The sequence below is a fragment of the Paroedura picta genome, chromosome 2, assembly GCF_049243985.1.
Source record: "Paroedura picta isolate Pp20150507F chromosome 2, Ppicta_v3.0, whole genome shotgun sequence".
In the NCBI taxonomy this organism is placed as follows: Eukaryota; Metazoa; Chordata; class Lepidosauria; order Squamata; family Gekkonidae; genus Paroedura; species Paroedura picta.
This window is the reverse complement of record NC_135370.1, coordinates 33,673,801-33,693,886: the sequence shown is the minus strand read 5'-3', so window position 1 is coordinate 33,693,886 and position 20,086 is coordinate 33,673,801. Positions and strand designations below refer to the sequence as shown.

General features: G+C 44.4%; 1 long non-coding RNA gene across 1 annotated transcript in view; it reads right to left on the bottom strand.

The window, feature by feature from the left end:
* The window catches only part of LOC143829189 (uncharacterized), a 36,738-nt gene extending 16,741 nt beyond the window's left edge, over positions 1-19,997 (bottom strand). The window contains exons 1-2 of the long non-coding RNA XR_013228021.1: positions 19,858-19,997; positions 17,996-18,151 (exon numbers count right to left, since the gene is read on the bottom strand). This is a non-coding gene — a long non-coding RNA (uncharacterized LOC143829189). The remainder of the gene's footprint in view (positions 1-17,995; positions 18,152-19,857) is intronic.
* Positions 19,998-20,086: the final 89 nt, after the last annotated feature.

Below are 20,086 nucleotides of genomic sequence, written 5' to 3'. Positions count from 1 at the left end.
GGCTCACTTACTTTGGCCATATCATGCACTCCAACTCAATGGAGAGAGCAATTATGCTAGGACTGGTCCATGGTAAAAGAACACAGTGGCTAGATAGGATCAAAATGGACACTGGCTAGAACATTGTACAACTAAACGAAGTGGTGCAAAATCAGAAGGGGTGGAGACAGCTGAGCCAAAACTCATACACGACTGAATGGCTAACATCATCATCTTCATTCCCAAAGTTGTGTAGAAATGTATTCTATTAAAAAGGTAAAGGTATCCCCTGTGCAAGCACCGAGTCACATCTGACCCTTGGGGTGACGCCCTCCAGCGTTTTCATGGCAGACTCAATACGGGGTGGTTTGCCAGTGCCTTCCCCAGTCATTACCGTTTACCCCCCAGCAGCAAGCTGGGCACTCATTTTACCGACCTCGCAAGGATGGAAGGCTGAATCAACCTTGAGCCAGCTGCTGGGACGGAACTCCCAGCCTCATGGGCAGAGCTTTCTGACTGCATGTCTGCTGCCTTACTACCCTGCGCTACAAGAGGCTCTTATACCCATGGTATAATACAGCATAGAAAACAGAGATCAGAATCACTGACGTGCCCCCCTTGTTATCCATATTCAATCTGATATAAATCTGATATTAGGAAGTACGACTGACCCAAGAGATTTGAGTGTTCTTGGGTAGGGGGTTGATGTTGCATATATAAACTCCTGCCAGCTGGCAGAAAGATGACAGCCAACTTCCACCCTGCAAACCGCACAGCAACCATGCATGGGGGAGGCAAGGCCCTGACTACTCCCAACAGCAGTGTGGCAAGGCAGAACCGTCCGCCCTGGCCTCCCTACAACACAGCGAGATGTGGAGAAAGGGAGACAATGTCTACCCTCCTTCCCCACTGTGCTAGTGATGCAGAGGTGAGGGAGGTGCCCTCTTTCCTCACCCAGTATGCAGTGGGAAGGCCGGGTGTGGAGACAACTAAATGAGACCCCCCCCCCACCATAGGAAGGAGAGGTGGGAGGGAAGGAGGAAGGGAAAGCAATGAGGGATGGAGAAAGGGGCTCAAGCCCGCTACTGTAAGGGAAGTAAGGAAGCAGATTCCCTGCTGGTTGCCCACTGCGGCCAGGGCATATGAAGAAGAAAAGTTGTTTTAGACCCTGCTTTTCACTACCCAAGAGTGTCGGAGTGGTTTACAATCGCCTTTCCTTCTTCTCCCCACAACAGGCACCCTGTGAGGTAGGGGGTGCTGAGAGAGCCCTGATATTATCGCTCTGTGAGAACAGCACTATCAGGGCTGTGATAAGCCCAAGGTCACCCAGCCGGCTGCATGTGGTGGAACGGGGAATCAATCCTGGCTCACCAGATTAGAAGCCACCCTCTTAACCACCACACCATGCTGGCTCTCCCAACTGGGTGACATATCAGGTGCAATCCTAAGCAGGTCTGCTCTGTAAACTCTACCTTAGGGTGGCAGCCTTTGATACATTCCCTCATGTTAATGCTGTGAATCCATAACTTTGGGCTGGAATAGCTCTTTGGGTGACATTGTTATTCTGTTAAGCGCGAACTGGATTGCCCTTTCAGTTTTTAGCCTTCTTTTTTTTCCCCCCCTCACAAGCCCACTGACACACAGCCACCATTCTGTAAATACAGATTTCCTTCTTCTTACACTCTGGCCCAGCCGGCTGTAGATCTATGAACGGCTGAGTTGCAGCCTACCTCATATTCTAGGGAAGACGAGCTTGGCTGACGACAAGAAAATCCTGCCTTTGATTACTTCTCTGTGTTGATTTTTGCCTTCTTTTGTAGGGATTGTTTCTGCCCGGCCTTTGGCGGGCCCAACAAAAGAGGCATCAGCCATGAATTTAGTATGTCTGATGGAATTACATTAGAACACCAGCGGCATCCAACCTCCAGTCAAGTCCTGACAGAGCTAACCCTTAATGCAAACATTTCTGCTTGTTCAGCAGTGCAAGGCCTCCCCCCCCCCCCCACTGCATTTATTTCCTCCCCTCACAAAATGGACGGCATCCTTTCAGGAGTGACCTGACGGCTCGGGGCTTTGAGATTTGACTCAACCAGATCTGACCAAACCAGCAACACTGACAATTAGACGGCAGTCTCCTGAGTGCATTAAGATCTACAACCCACTGGAGGTCTATTAGTCTGCTCGGCCACTAGAGTAGCCCTGATTGAAATTACCATTTTGATGCACTGACCTTCAAATCTCTTAATAAAATTGAAAAGTACCTATCCAGTCGTCCTCTTTCCCACCCCCACGACAGAGACACAATGTCTTGCCCACTACTAGGCAATGCGATTTTGAGAATTACAGGCAGTCCAAAATAAAATAACACGGCAACAACAACATATAGGATCGGTCCGAAACCCATTTTCCCCAGACACAAATTGTCACGCACACAGCCCATTCTCAGGGTGCTTAGTTCTGTTTTCTTAACTCAGAGAAGACAGCGTCTTCTAGCCCAACACAGAGGCTATTCATATTTCCTGACAAAGATAATTTAGCTTTAATTATTTGTTATAGCATACCTCTGACAGCCAATGCTCTGATGGCCCTCTTCCGAAGCAGACTGCATTTCACTAAATCCTCACTCTTTCCCATCATATGCATCAAACGGAATGAGGCCTGAGCAAATTCAACTGTATGCCAACAGGCATGATTTTCAAATATGAAAGGGCCTAGTTCATAGAATCAGGAATACCTACATCAGGGGTAGTCAAACTGCGGCCCTCCAGATGTCCATGGACTACAATTCCCAGGAGCCCCTGCCAGCAAATGCTGGCAGGGGCTCCTGGGAATTGTAGTCCATGGACATCTGGAGGGCCGCAGTTTGACTACCCCTGACCTACATTTTAGAAGGCTGCAATCAGCTCTACAAACACCTCACTATTTAAAGAGATAGGAATACACAGCAGAGAGGCTAACCCAGCCTTTCTCAATGTTTTTTACCATTGAGAAACCTATGAAACATTTTTGAGGCATTTCAAGAAACCTCAGAAATGGGGTGAGCGAGCAGAATAGCATTGGGAAGCATAGCTGTGCCCGCGCCCACCCAGGGCCCCTCTTCATTCCACCCCCTCTAGGCCTATCGCTGGCCATTATTTTTGGAGGGGTGGAGGAGGTCAACATAACCATATATGGTCATATCACCTGATAAATGTTTAACACATTTTTAAAAAATACGGATTTAATTAACTTCTACCCATGTCATGAAACTCTGTCGTGAAACCCTGGTTGAGAAAACCTGGGCTAACCGGTTAGGAAGGAGAAGGGGTAAAAATGCCTTTTCCCTATGGGGTTGCCAACCTCTAGGTGGGGCCCAGAAAACTCCTGAAACAACAGATGAGCTCCAGCTGATAGAGATCAGGGCCCCTTGGAGTAAGGTGAACCAACAACTGATGGTCAACCACATCAAATGCAGCCAACAGATCTAACAAAATGAGGATGGCTGAAATGCCTCAATCCAGCTGGCGCCAGAGATGATTCAGTAGGGCGACCAACATTGTTTCCACCCCATGGCCAGGATGGAAGCCAGACTGGTATGTGTTGAAACCCGAATCTAGATGAAGGTGGAATGAAAATGGGTGGAACATTAATAGTTTGAGATATGCTGATGATGCCACATTCCTGATGATGGAGCCATGGAATAGCTGGATAATTCCCTAGTAATAATTAGTTTTGTCTTCTTGATGTTTGTAACCCTGCTTTAGCACTTTCCACTTCAGCCTTTATCATCATCATCATCCAATTTATTGCCCACCGCTCCCAGACTAGCTGGCTTGAGGTGGGTTACAAATTTAAAACCCACAATAAAACCCCAGCCGGTACTTCGGGGGGGGGGGGTACTTCGGGGGGGGGGTTAGCTTGATGTTCCAGCTGTGTTGAAGAGGAGGAGCAGACTCAAGAAAACCAACCATAGATGTTCATGATCAAAAACTGCTGTATCTATCACAAGCTAATTTATTGCTGAAGTTATACAGCTAAAGTTAAAAACATGCAAAAATAGGCTTTTGAGCCTTGCTGTAATTTATCTCCCTTTTCACCCAAACTTGTTTGAGGAACTTTGGCATTTTCAAAAGTAACCTTATGTAGGAAAGTGATTGGACAAAATTAATTGTATTTTCCAACAGTGATGGCAAAAATAAATAATCACAGATTTAAAAAGTTTTTTTTCAGTTTCCAGTGAATGATAACCAGTTATCAGTAATCATGCCCAATACCAGTTAGAATGATTGGGGGGGGGGGTCAACTCTTTAACCTCACAACAACCCTAAGAGATTGGCTAGATTGACACAGACAGTAACTAGCCTAAAATCAACCAACCAAGCATATCATGGCTGAGTGTGGATTTGAACCCGGATCTCATTAGATGTTTTTTTTTTTAATCAAAATCTATTTTTGTGTAACAGAATGAGTAAATAAACTTCCAAAAGCTAAACTATTAATAAAGTTTGAAAACTATAAATACATGTAGCCACAGTTGTGTTGTATCTCATATTCCACTTCATAATATGAGCTTATTCATTACACTATTTCATTATTCAAATCCAAACATATGGTTGTTTTCCAAGAGATCTGGCAAACACTTTTATTGCTTTGAGGGGAAATATATGTAATTGTACTCTATAAACCCAATCTGTAGACCGAATTTTAATGGTTGGTATATATTATATATGTAATGCATATATAATTAATTAAAAAACTCTGCTCCAACTATTGAAGTTTGATATGCGTACATGCACAAAAATGTACAAAAATGGCAGCGGATTGTGCTGAAAATATCCAGTGTTTAATGCTGATTTCAAAAAGTGGCACCAACAAAAATTTTATTATGGGACCCTCTGGCCATGATGAAAGACACTGAGGCAGTTGGTTGTTTGTAAAGATTTTGCTGGATAGAGCTGAGATTTTTTTTAACTATGTGAGAGTTTCAGTTTGACAGTAAAGGGTCACATGACAGGCTTCAAGATGAGGCCCTGAGAATGAACTGAAGTCAGGCAGCAAAATGATGTAGCTGAAGCTAGACAGAAGAAAGCCCAGGAGCCCCATGCAAGATTCTTCAAGTTTTTCAGTGGTAGATGGGGCTATCAGCTCCCCAGGCAAAAATGGCTGCTTTGGTGGGATGACTCTGTAGCATTGTACCCCACTGAGGTTTAGGAAGGCCAGCCTCCAGGTGGGGTCTGAGAATCCCCTGGAAGTACAGCTCATCTCCAGGCAGCTAGGCTGGAGGGAAAGCTCTCCCCCCTCATATGCATCCCTTCAAAAAGAATGCACATGGTTGGCTGATGATGTCTGCCCTTCTGAAGCCTGAGGCCTACTGCTGGCACCTGAAGTCCCTGTTGTTGTCTGCAAGGCCAAGTTGTTGCCTAATAAAACTGGATCACCTAGTTCCCCCCAAAGTCTCACTGTCTATTTTCCTAACTCTGCTTGAAATTCTGGGCCACTTATGCCTTTGATTTTGTTTTTATTTACCATTGAGAAACCTATGAAACATTCTCAAGGCATCGTTTTTATTTACCAGGCCAAGCTTGAGAAAAGTCACTTCAGTTCCTATGTCTTTTCAGCCATTTATTGTTCACCATTTACAGTTTCAGGCTGTGTCGGAACCAGCCCAATTCTGCCTTACAGGCCCAGTTCCGTCCTTGCCCACCCCCTAATCTGGCTGGTTGCCAACTCCAGGCAGGCAGCAAAATGAACTATCTGGGTAACTGCTGCCACCCCTGGCTAAAGGACAGGATCCCTAGCTTCTCCTTCCACACCTGAGGCCTCACATCTCTAGGTCTCCCACAGCCCCGGCTACTGAGCACTTCCATTAGCATTTCCAAGGCGGGGGAGCACTACATGGATCAGAGAACCATTGCCCACTTCCCATTTATAAAAGATGTATTAAGAGAACAAGGTTTAAAAAGCAAATCTTTAGCACAGCACAGAGTTAAGCAAAAGAGACCAAAACAAACTATCGAATGTTAAATATAGGGCAGGAAGCGTTGCTTACAGAGGTTCCAAACTCTCATTGCCTTGCTCACACGTCCAAGATGGCTGCTCATGTCTTCTCCCAAGGGCAGGCTCCATCCCTAATGATCAGCAAGCAAAGACCAACAGCAAAAGCACCAAGGACCCTTCTTTCCTGTGCTCAGGGTCAGATATACCCTTCTGTCCCCTCCCACAGGAAGCCCTTCCCCTAGGAATGCTGGGAAGAAGAACCTCTCCCTCCCCCCATTCCAGGCACCTGCTTCCTGGCCAGGTCAATTAACTTGTGAAAGGGAAGGTGAACAGGGGCTTAGTAACTCCTGCCTCTCTCTCCCCAACTCAGAGGGGGGGAAACTGTCCTTTTGTCACACAGGCTGTAAATATTCTTTTCTTTTTTTTTTTTAGATCTTCCTGCCCTTTCCAGCCTTGCAGGAACCATGCTGGTCTGTCTGTCTGCACCACCAAAATACAAAGAGTTGCCCATAAGGGCTGGTCAAAGCCTGTAGCCCAGGTGGGACACACCCACACCACTCCACACCACTCCACCCCAACTTTAACCTAAAAGCTTCTACCAATGTCTTACTTCTCTTCTTGCCAAAAGATGTTTGTGGAATTCCAGGTAATCCATTTTAGGTCCTGGCCTATTCACTAAAGCCTCATAGAACAGAGGATCCTATGTCAGTAAAAGTAGCCATGGATTTTAATATTTTAATGTTAAGATTTTATATTTGTTACATGTTTCTGGTTTTTTTTTAATAGCTTAACAATAGAAACATAACTTTAAGATGAATGTTTAAACAATTATGAAAGTATATGCATGTACCACTTTTCATCTTCCTATGGTTTCAGGGGTAGTCAAACTGGGGCCTTCCAGATGTTCACGGACTACCCTGGCAGGGGCTCATGGGAATTGTAGTCCATGGACATCTGGAGGGCTGCAGTTTGACTACCCCTGGTTATACCATAGCTCTCCCTAGCTACTATCATGAAAATAACAGTATACATTTATTCTAAGAAAAAACCCCAGTGGTCATTAAATTCCTGTAATGGTCTTCTATTAACTAAGTTGGTCAGTTTTGCCATTATAGCCAGTTCTCTGGTTTTATCTAGACATATATTTCCATGTTGTTTTTATCTAATCAGTTTTAATGTTGCAAGTTGCCATGAGACCCTTTTGGTCAAAGGTGACTAAAAATGAATGAATGCATGCATGCATACAATGCATGGATGAATGAATGAATGCATCCAATGGAGGATGGATGGATGAATACTTTTCCTGATAATTTTCAAATCTTGCTACCACCACCTCCACCAAGTCCAAAAGAAACAGCACTGAGAAACACATTGAACCACCAAGCATTTGGTTGAGGCCAGGTGCTAGAACATCATTTGGGTCCCTCCTCTGCACCCCCCTTGAGGCGTGAGTTGGTCGGTCTTTGAGCTGCAGATAGAGGAGGCGGAGGATGAGGTTATTGTTATTGTGTTATTGTTATTTTAACTTAGTCTTTTACTCTGATGTAATCCGCCTCGAGCCTACTTGTCGGGAGGGGCAGTAAACAAATATGTAAATAAATAAATAAAAATAATTTATTCGTTTTAATAAAGACTGCCCTATGTAAGCCGCCCACCTGCAGTATTCAGCTTGTTGTTTATTTATTTATAGTTGGATTTATATACTGCCGTTCGTCAAAAGGTCTCATATCGGTTCACAGTAAAATATAAATTCACAGCAAAATCACATAAAACCCCATAAATACCCCATTATTACAATAAAAAGATGCCATTCTATTCTATAACTCTCCCCACATTCCCCGCTTGTTCAGAGAGAGGTCAGACATTAGTTCCGTAAGAGAGAGAGGAGAGAAAAACTGGCCGATGGATTAGGGATCTGCCCTGGCCTCAACCATACGCCTGGCGGAAGAGCTCTGTCTTACAGGCCCGGCAGAAAGATGGCAGTTCCGTTGTGGCTAAGAGCAGTGGCCTCTAATCTGGAGAGCCAGGTTTGATTCCCCGCTCCACCATATGCAGCCAGCTGGGAAACTTTGGGCCAGTCACAGTTTTTCTCGGAGGTCACTTGGCCCCACCTACCTTATAGGGTGCTTGTTGCAGGGGAAGGAAGGGTAGGCGATTGTAAGCCGATTTGAGCTTCCTTCTGGTAGTAAAAAGTGGGGTACAAAAAAAACCAGCTCTTCTTCTTCTGTGTGATAGTCAACCGATGGGAAGAGATGCATCAAGGAGTTAATGGTGGTTTACTAGGGGGAAAGGGAAATATGAGAACAAATGCGGAGTATGAGTGCCCTGATGTCCGAGCAAAGCTATGAAGCATGAGTCAGGCAAAACTGCTATGTGGAGAGACCAACACTTACACAGCACTGAAGAAAGGAGAACGGATAGGCGTACACTGCGACCACTCATGACAGTGTACACTTGGCTGTATCCATAACTTTCTCAGCATTGTTTGCAATGCAGATGGATATATGCATTCGGTAACAAATTGTGTGCCTAAACTATGCATTACAGCACATCAGTAAACAGGGTAATTTAACATCCATATAGAATAATAGGGAAGGGATGGATTAGGGTACATGCTTTGCACTGAGGGAGTGCCCAGGAGCGCAGGCTTGGAACGATGCTTCTCTGATCAAGACAATGGAGAGCTATGACGCACCAGAGGGGATGATACTCAGTTAGGCAGAATATAAGTTGCTAATTTCAAATTCCATAAAAGAACGGACCACCAGTAGACAAAATCACAAAACTCCAGCCCACTTACTTTGACCGTATTATGTGATCCAACTCAATGGAGAAAATAATTATGCTTGGTTTAAAGGTAAGGTAAAGGTATCCCCAGTGCAAGCACTGAGTCTTGTCTGACCCTTGGGGTGATGCCTTCTAGCGTTTTCATGGCAGACTCAATATGGGTTGGTTTGCCAGTGCCTTCCCCAGTCATTACCATTTTACCCCCCAGCAAGCTGGGTACTCATTTTACCAACCTCGGAAGGATGGAAGGATGAGTCAACCTTGAGCCGGCTGCTGGGATTGAACTCCCAGCCTCATGGGCAGACAGCTTCAGACAGCATGTTGGCTGCTTTACCACTCTGCGCCACAAGAGGCTCTTGTGCTTGGTTTGGTCAGTGGTAAAAGGAAACCAGGCTGACAACGCAGTGGTTGGATGCGATCGGAATGGACACCAGCCAGAACATGACACAACTAAAAGAAGCAGTGCAAGACCAAAAATCATGGTGACAGCTGAGCCATAGGATTGCCAAGAACTGGACTCAACTGAATAACTATCAACAAAAGAAAGGAGCCAGTCACAATGATGCAAAGTGGCTTGCAGTCATATTTTCATTCACAGAGCATCTGTTCCATTATTTTGTAATTGTAGTAAGAACTTCTATGCATTCTTCAAGTCGGTGCTTTCTGGTTTCGATACTGCAATGTCCAACAACATGCGCATCCAGAGGCCACCATGTGATAGTCTACAGTTGCCCCCGGTACCATAAACAAAACAAAGCATAGATTTTTCAAGAATGCATGAGGTTCACAGAGCATCCCTGCATGTGACACATTGAGACAGGCCTGCCCACCCTTTGCTGCGCTGATTAATGCCGTTTTGATGTGCATATTGATTTAGCTCCACACTGCCAGTGATAGTGGACCACCCTGTGCTATGCTGCGGCCTGTAATGGCTGGACCACATTACTGGATTGTGTGCATCACTATCATTTTATGTTTCTTCCAAGGGGTTTACTTGATGATGATGTTATCTGTTCAGTCATGTCCGACCCTCTGTGATTCTATAGGAAAGTCTTTGCCATGCACTCCTGTCTCCGACTGCTTCTTTTAGTCGATTTATGGTCATCCCTGTATCGGCTTTGATTGTGTTGAGCCAGCGGATCCTTTGGCCACCACGTTCCCTTTTGCGACTAACCATGCCGAGCATTAATGATTTTTCTAACGAGTTTGATTGCATGATGTGTCCAAAGTAAGTAATATCTTCCTTTCTAATGACATGGTAGCTTTGGCTGTCCCTGGTATTCGCAGCATTCGCCTCCAACCCCATAATTCGAAAGCATCTCTTCTCCTCCTGTCTTCCTTCTTCAGAGTCCAGCTTTCGCATCCATAGGTTGTTATGGGGAAGACAACGGTGTTGACTAGCCGGCACTTTGTATTAAGGCTGATAGCCGTACTCTTCCATATTCGGTTCATGCCTAACATTGCGTTCTGGCCCAGTGTTATTCGCCGTCTGACTTCATGGCTGTGTCCAACACTTAGAACCATTTATTTAGAACCATGCAATACTTCCTGCAGCAGGTTCTGTTGAATAGCCTTTGAGACCTCTTTAAGGAGTGTTCCGAAAACTCTCACTGATATTAGCCTATGCATTATGGATAATGAATCCCCACTCACGGTATTGCAGCACAGGAGTCCTTCTGCATGTACAACCTATTACTATAAATCCCAAGCCAATTTCCCTTGTTCGTATATCCAAAGTGCTGATACCTGGCATTCTCGTGCAGAAGGGTCTGACTGCCCGAGGCATTACTCATAACTAACAAGTTCTGGTTCTGTCATTTTCCGTGGCAGCTTTGTTTGTATGATTAAGTGCCTACAATGAGAAGACCGTCCTCTGCCCCCCCCCTCTCCTTAATGGGCCTGCAAAGATGTCCAGCCACAAAGGATGGGGGATAATTGGGGACGATAACAATGTTCGTAGGTCCCGCACCTCACTATTTTGTAGTGCTTATCTGCTGTAATTGTGGATTGACCTGCAGCTCAGAGTTCAGCACTGTCGCTGGGAGTTTTCTCAGCATAAAAGGAGCTCAGTTGGGTCAGATCAGAATTCCAGGGTCCATCCGGGTCAGCATCCAGTTTTTAGCAGTGCACAACCAGACGGGAATCCAATGAGATAGGTATGTTGGCAAGAGCCCGATTAATCATTGCTGTGAATTTTCAACTGACTTATGGTGGCCCAGCAAAGGGGTTTTCCAAGTAAGAGGTGAGCAGAGGTGGTCTGCCATTGCCTTCCCCTGCATAGTGACCCTGGTTTTCCTTGGTATCTCCCATCCTAGTACCATAGTAGCCAACCCTGATTTCGTTCCTAGTCCGGACTGTTCAGGCTGCTACATGGGCGATATCTTTCCCCAAATGTTTTGTTTCCTGAGATCCAGGACTCTAGCAGTCCAGATTAGTCATAACGCTCAGCGTCATGAAGTCTCTCATCATCTCCAATGTTTTCTCTTTTTTCCTCCACTTTAATCAACTCAGCCGTGGAGACTGCAACCAGGAGGAACAGATGGGGCAACAAAAGTGTTGTAAGCCATTCCACTCCACCAATGTTTTCCATAAGAAGGAAACATGAGAGGGAGTATGAATCCTCCCTTGGAAATGGTTAAGAAGCTCTGCAGTCTTACTCCATGGCAGCGGAAGGAAGGAAGGAAGGAAGGAATCTTGTTCATTAATGTTCATTGATGTTCAGACTAGCAGCAGCTCATCTCCAAATTTCACCAGGAAGGAAGGGAGGGAGGAATCTTGTTCACTAATGTCTATTCGGAATAGCAGCAGTTTATCTCAAAACGTCATGAGAAATTTTTCAGATTTGTAATACGATATGTGGTGAAAATAATAATTGAACTGGTACCTCCCATATGGAATTGCATGTATTCTAGCACTGAGTTGTGCCCCCTCTATCTAGGATGTGTTTAGATTCCCTAGTTTATCTATGGATTTGTTTAGTTCCCTTTAGCTTGTTATGTCTTATGCTCAGACACCCAGTATCTTAACTGCAATCTTACTCAATATGATGAGTATGCAAACGATAGGCATACGATAAAGCAATTTTAGTAGAACTACAGTTCAATCAGAGGCTACCAGAGAGGGAGGAAGGAAGCGCTGAAGACAGGGAGGCAGAAAAACAAAGGTTAGCTGGCAGGTAGGATTGAGAGAAGTAAGCAGGAAAAGATGGGAAGCTATAGAAGCTTTCATGGAAAGGAAATAGGCTATAGTGAAGGAGATGGCAATGAGTCCTGGGCCCATTCCACATATGGTGGATAGTACACTTTCTGTGTGCTTTTGCAGCTGGGTTTTCCTTTGCGGAACAGGAAAATCTACTTCTAAAGTGCACCGAAAGTGCATTATCCAGTGTGTGTGGAATGGTCTGCCATATATTAATCAAATGTCATATATTTACAGATGCCTGCCACATATTTATCGTGTGAGATAAAAAGAGGCGAATGAAACCATTCAAGAAAGGAAAGAAGAAGAAGAGATGTAGGGAAATGCAGACTCCTTTGCCAAGACCTGTGCCCCTGGGTATTTGTTACCTTTTGTAGTTGAGAGACTCTTGTTATAATCTGTGTTGGATCTGTGCTGGTTTTCCCTGGCAGGTTTATACATAACAGCAAGTTTCTGGACCTTGTTAGTTCAGGGCAAAAAGTCATGCTTTGGTGCAGTTGCCCCAGCAGGACGATAAAAGATGATGGTTGGTAATTACATCAGTTTTGCACTGCTGAGCAGATGTTCTTGCAGATAGATTTTGGCTGGCATTTACAGAACATCACCAGTGAATCTCATGGCACTGCTGGAAGGCTGCTGCTACAAGCCCATATAATAAAAGATTATGAAGAGGAGTGAAAACATCCAGTGAAAATATCACTGCTACCTTAAAAATGAGGCAATTACTTGAGTAAAGCTGGAAAGATCACTACAAAGATTAGCAAAGGGGATGCATAATTTGATTACACTGCCTTTCTTGTTGCTGCCGGCTATTTCCATGCCAAGAAGAATGGAGAAATGCAAGTAATGGGATCAGGACAAACATAGCATTATCACTAAAGACGTAGGATACTTTACATGTTTGAAATTAACCAGTAACCCATCATGAGACATTAGTGGGAAAGAAGATATCAGAAAGACACATCCTTAAGGTTGTTAAATAAGAACTTATCTTTCTGTTAGATGCACTGAAACAATAAGTTGGATCCAACCCATAAGTATGGATCCCATCTCTCATGGAAGGACTCCAACCCAATATCTGGATGTTTCTATAACTTTATAAGGTCAATACTGAGCTCGGATTCTGAAGGTTCTTCTTGCATTAAGGAGCTGTATATGTAGTACTCCGTTCATCTAAATATGGAGTCATCTCCTAAAGCAAGGGACTCTCCTTTAAAGGAAAAAACATCTTCTGCTGGAAGGAGGCTTTTTGGGCTGGAGGAAGGATCCTTGGGATGGCTCCACTGTTAGTTGAGGGGAGTGGTAGAAAAACACATAAGTGTCAGCAAGTTGTATCTGGCATGGCAACCTGAGCAAAGGGATTTCAAGGTCAGTGAGAAGCAGAGGTGGTTTGCCATTGCTTTCCTCTACGAAGGAAGGGGCTACAAAGATGGTGAGCGGGTTGGAGACCAAGTCATATGAGGACTGGTTGAGCTTGGTGTATTTAGCCTGGAGAGGAGACGACTGGAGAGAGCCAGTTTGGTGTAGCAGTTAGGAGTGCGGACTTCTAATCTGGCATGCCAGGTTCGATTCTGCACTCCCTCACATGCAACCAGCTGGGTGAACTTGGGCTTGCCACGACACGGATAAAACTGTGATATATAAGAACCAACTCTTCTTCTTCTTCTAAGAGGGGATATTATAACCATCTTCAAATACATGAAGGGCTGTCATATAGAAGATGGAGCAGAGTTGTTTTCTGTTGTCCCAGGGGCCCCCCAAGAACCAATGGGTTGAGATTAATTCAAAAGAATTTTCAGCTGAACATCTGGAAGAAGTTCCTGACAGAGCTGTTTCTCAGTGGAACAGGCTTCCTTGGGAGGTGAAGAGTTCTCCTTCTTTAGAAATTTTTAAACAGAGGCTAGTCATCTGACAGAAATGCTGATTTTATGAACTTGGGCAGATTGTGTATGGGTGGGCAGGAAGGGATGTCCCAGTGTTTGCCTCTTGTGGCCCTTCCTTGCATACCCAGGGAACTGCTAATCACCACTGTTTCCCACTGCTGAACTACTCTGACTGTGAATTCCCCCCTCCCCCATATGTAGCTGGTACCTGTCTGCCCATAATTTAAGGCCATTGCTGCAGGTCCTATCCTCTGCTGCTAATAGGAACCATTCCTTGCCTTCTTCTAAGTGACAAACTTGGTAAAAAGGAACACAAGGACCACACAGACACAACAAAGAAAACAAGAAAAATAAGCAATATTTGCTGTAATGGGACAGCAAAACAGTTCAACGTAATCAAAATCTTATAGTGGTCTCTAAGATTCCAAAAACTTACCTAATAAGATGTGTCTATTACATGCTAATTTCATAGTCACACATACTGTTAGAAGACTCCCATTCTAAACCACTCTCTCAGAGAGAGAGAGAGAGAGAGAGAGAGAGGCAAGCAGTGGAAATTCTCATGGCCAAGAGCAAGGTGGAGAAGGTTTTTCCAGCCTCCCAAAGATGGAGACTTTGGGGGAAGAGTTGCCAACCCTGAGTTAAGAAATTGCTGAGATCTGGGCTGGGGCCTGGGAAGGACGGAGTCTGAGAAGGGAAGGAGTTCAGCAGGAATATGGTCCCATACAGACCAGCATCTGAAACTGCTGTTTTCTTCAGAAGCTAGAATAGTACAGACGCACTGGGAAACCAATATGGCAATTAAAAATATCCAAATTGGACTTATATAGAGTCCAATAGCTAAACTTAAGTTTAGCTATTGTATGACCTTATACTCTGGCAAGAGATTTCTTAATAAGCTGAAGTTGGTCCTTAAATATAAAAACCGTCCCTTGGAAAAGCTGTAGGTGAAACGCGTCGGGACTTGTGTGAAATAAGAATAAAAGAATTACTGAAACTGAAGAGAGACAACTCTATGTAAGTCCAATTTGGATATTTTTTATTGCCATATTGGTTTCCCAGTGCGTCTGTGCTATTCTATATTTGTCTCTTCACTGGGACCCACCCCTCCCAGTTCATTATTTTTGCTTCTTCAGAAGCTAAGCAAGGTTGGCCCTGGTCAGCAGAGAGGTGGAAAACTACAAAGGAAGTCCAGGGTCGCTACTACCCAGAGACAGGCAATGGAAAGCCACCTTGGAACGTCTCTCACTAGGAAAACATAGCCCCAGCAGGAAGAATCAGACTGCTGCCCCCCTACTTCCACCAAATTCCTCACCACCCAGTCCCCTGGATCCTCCCCTCCCAGGGGAGTGTATCACCCCTTTGGGAACCCCTAGTCAATAGCATTCAAAAGTCACAATAACAAACAGCCAAGGACTGTTACTCCCCTCCTGAGGATAGTGAAAATGATACAAGGGGGTCAGATTAATACCACAAAGCTGGAGGGGGAGAAAAAACTTAGTTCCCTAATCTTGAGGTTAAATACTGCAAAAACGTTTATCTGTGCAAGCACTGTATAAAACAAACCACCAGAACTTGCATAGTATTCAAGACAACATAGCAAACTCAAAACAACACGTGAACAATGGCGGTAACCAGGGGCAGTCAGTACACCAACCCTTTTAAATAGTTATTTTTAAAAAGTTTTCAAAACATTTCTCTGATACTCTGTGCTCTGATACTGTTCTGTTTTTTTGCCACAGTTATGTATTTGGAAAGGTCCCAATGGTAACTCTGGGAAGAGGATCTTCCTAGGTTGTGCTCCAATGTCACCTGACCACCACTCTGGCACATGCTGCTGGCAGAGCCGCATGGTACTTTGTAGTTCATAGACATGAACCACCATTATCATCCCCTCCCCTGTGAATTTTTTTTAAAAAACGCTAGTGAGCCAAAACTAGGGCCTCTTGTGGTGCAGAGTGGTAAGGCAGCCGTCTGAAAGCTTTGCCCATGAGGCTGGGAGTTCAATCCCAGCAGCCGGCTCAAGGTTGACTCAGCCTTCCATCCTTCCGAGGTCGGTAAAATGAGTACCCAGCTTGCTGGGGGGTAAACGGTCATGACTGGGGAAGGCACTGGCAAACCACCCCATATTGAGTCTGCCATGAAAACGCTAGAGGGCGTCACCCCAAGGGTCAGACATGACTCTGTGCTTGCACAGGGGATACCTTTACCTTTACCTTTTAGTGAGCCAAAAATGGGAGCCTCTGTCCATAGCCTGAAGCAGCTCTGCGCCCTCATTTTCCTGCAAGGTGGAACTGGCATTTCAGACAACTGCTGAGCCCATGCAGGAAGCCCCTTCCGTTTTGTCAGCCTGATAAACAACAGCCGCCCCGCCACCATGGTCACTGATGAAAGGTAGACTGCCACTGCAAATATTTACTTGTGTGATATAGTTCTACAGAGAAGCTAATTTTGTAGTCTCAGGAGCGTTCAAAGAAAGCTGTTATAAATGCCATGCATACCAGCAGAGGTACTCCTCAGGCTATTAAGCAACAAAACAATAAAGTTTGCTGGGTTGTCAGGGAGACTGATTGCTGACACTGAAGAGGCAGAAAATCAGCATCAGGCGCCTTGAGCTCCCATTGGTGGATGAGGGAATGTGAGTAGAAAAGGGGATGAGTCCAAAAACACACTAACATTTATGCATCAAAAAGAGAGTCTTCAGTACCATCACACAAGAAAAGTTGTTGCAAAGCTAGTTTTAGATACAGCACTGAAAACACGCAGTTGACACTATGAGGAGGGGCTGCCATGCATAATCAAAAACAAGATGTGTTTCACACAGCAAAAATTATCCCATGTGCAGAAATAAAAACAAGAAGGTCTTTTTGGGCAGACTTTTTATAAAGTTTCCTGCCATGCATAATATACCCAGGGCCAGGAAGAAAAGAAGAGAAGTCATCTGGAGAATTAGGGCAGTACAAGAGTCAGGAAGAGAGGAAGCTAGAACTGAAATGGCAGGCAGGGGTGAGAGAGAAAACCGAATTTCTGTTCCACCCATAATCCTTATATACCCATTAAACTACAGTAACAACTATGTATAAGGCAGACCCTAGACAAACTGTCTGACAAACATGATATCCATGTGACTTCAAGGTGCAAAGGAAGTTGTTCCTTTCTGGCATATTTTCCTTAGTGGGTGGAGGGAAGGGGCTGCCTTTGTTCTAGCTCCAGTTTCCTATCTTGGCTCTGTCCTTGCATTCTCCTTTCTCGGCTGTGGTTTCCTGGCACTCAACCAATGGCATTTCTCATCTCAATTGCAGGCTGTTCCTCAATTTTCTCATCTGGCTCTTAACCAATTCAGCTCTGAGCTTGGCTTAACCCCAGCAATGTTTAGCGTGATTCTGATCCATTGGTTGGAATTTTCCTTAGCTCAAAATGTTCTTGCCCTAGACATTTTGGTACATTCTGGAGCCCAAGAGGGACAATTAGGTTTCTCACAGGCACTTCAACACATTTAGCCGTTGATTTCTCCCTCTTACCCATCTTCCGCATTCTCCACTACAACCTAACACATCTCTTAACCATCACACAACTCAGACAACAATCTGTTGGAAGTGTTGATGATCTCTACCTCTGCTTGTCAAAGGACTGGATTTCTATCCAGCTAAGTTATGGTTCCATGGATGCAGATGAATGTTTCATGAGTTCTGTGATGTGGTTGAGAGAGCCCCTGATTTGTAGGAGGGAATCTGGGGGGGGGGGCAGTGTGTGTGTGTGTGTGTGTGTGTGTGTGTGAGAGAGAGAGAGAGAGAGAATTTGTGGGCAAGGTTTTGTGCGGTGACTGTGAAAACCTTGAAAGCTTTTCCCGTTTTGTAGGTGTTTAGTTTAAGGAGTGTGCAATAAAGGTGTGATAAGGTTTTTTTTGAGCAAATTAATCTCCCACAACTACAGCTACTGTTCGAGTATGGGCCTCTTTCCGAACAATGTTGGGCCTTGAAAAAAACAGCATATTGTAACATCAATGCTTGACTCTGGCTTTCGTTTGTGCCACAAGCAATCAATGTGCTTTGTGAATGAGGAGGTTTATTGACACGGGAACATAAAAAAAAATACATTTACAATTAGATTAGAATCTGTCCCCCTTTTTACCTACTTGTGAAAACGCTGACTTGAAAAACAAATATTCTCACCTTTATCGCTTGGGCTGGGGGAGAGTTTCTAATAAAAGACAGGAGTCCATCCAAACTGGCAGGATTTGCTAGTGAGAAAAGCTGATGTGTCGATCTTGCAGGTCACTTTCCAAAGCAGGAATGTCATCAGGTGGAACGAAGGGCTCTCATCTGCACCTGGGGGTGGAAAAAAGCTTTTTTTTGTCAGAGAGCTGAAAGGACTGCTCTACAACACGTATCTGACTAGATCTTCTGATGAGCAACCATTGTGCAAAATTTCATACACTTTCCAAAATGACCTCTGAGATATGTGACTGGCCAGACGCGATGGTGAGACAAAGGAAAGGCGTATGGGGAGCTGATTTCAACTGTTTATTTATATTACTGATTTTTTGCAGGGGTGCAGGGTGAGTTGATGCACTCCTACAGCATAAGACGTCCAACAAACAAGGTGAGAGTACAGAATTAAAAGCCACAGTAAACAACAAACCACCTAAGGCACGCCATTACATACATGAATACAGTATTACAAGGTAGTACATGAAAATACAAAGATGGTATAATATAGTAAAAGCAGTATAATGCCTAGAACAGCCTTTCTCACTTTTTTCTTTTTACCATTGAGAAACCCCTGAAACATTCTCCAGGTTTTGAGAAAGCCCAGCAGTGGTGTGATTGTGCAGAATACGGTTGGGAAACATAACTGGGGATGGGTCAACATGACCATATATGCTCATATCAGCTGATAAATGTTAAATTTGTTAATTTTTAAATATATATAACAATTAATTAACTCTCAGTCATTTAAGAAACCCTTCCAGGGCTGTTAGGAAACATCAGGGTTTCTTGAAACCCGGGTTGAGAATGCCTGACCTAGAATAATCACTGCAGTGGACTACAGTCCTATCCAATTGTAAAAGTGCCCCCCTGGACACTCTTCCAACTGCACTGACTCCAGATTAAAGACTGAATTGGGTTTGAGGTGTTGGTTCTTACCTTTAAGGCCCTAAACAGTCTGGGACCTTCGGACCTGCGGGACTGCCTCCTCCCTTATGTGTCTCAGAGAAATTTGTGATTGAGCATGCAAAACCTGCCCAAGATTCATGGCCCCAGAGAAGTCAAACTGGCCACAACCAGAGCCAAGGCATTGGCGTGGTAGAATGCTCAGATGAGATCAGGGCCCTGTGGGACCTAAGGCAGAGCTATTCAACCAGGCCAAAGTTGAGGCTGACGGAATACCATCAACAGCTGGCCTCCCTAAATACATATAAAAAGATAACCATCTGTATGCCACCTGTCGACAACAATGCAGCACTTCATTTACCCACCTCTCTCTTCTTCTTTAATATTTCTAAAATACCTATCTGTCTCCAGTCTGATAGTACAGTCCTAAATAGAGCTGCATTCTTCTAAGGTCATTGACATAAATAGACATGGAAGAGTGTAGTCTAACAATATTCTGTTTAGGATTGTAAAAAATCTAGAAATATTAATTCCAGTCTTCTCTTTCTTTCTCTGTACATGTATCTGTTCAGACAATAATTTTCACCGACAAGTAACCTAGGCTGAATCTGCACTTACTTTATTCCGTTGTAGATCTTGCTGAATCCAGATCGATTTGAACTTGGGTCATTCTCTTCCACCTCCCCATTGAAACAGAAAAGTGTTCTGCACATGGTTAGGGAAGTTCAGAAGGGGAGGCGGGAGCCAAGCACAGCTGGAGCCTCTTTCTTTGTTTTCTTGAAGGGGGGGGGGGGAGGATTGGAGACAGCAGAGGAGGGGGAATAAATCCAAGAGGCAAATCTCTACCGACAGAAGTTAGGGCTTCTGGGAGCTTCTGCTGAGAGAAATTAGGGGATTCCCCTTTAAGGCAAGCTTGTTACCTGGGCAGCCTTGGCCAATCGGGGCTTCTCTACCACAGAGTTCAGGAATGAATTCGAAGCAGCCGGAGCTCTGTATGCTTTCTCAATCAGATTCTTCAAATATTGAAAGTTAAAACCACTCCAGGATATTGCAGGATAAAGGTAGGGTCACTCCGGATCAATCATGCTTGTTGCAGAGGGAATATTTAAACTGGACAAAATCAAAATGGAAATCACATTCAGTGGAGGT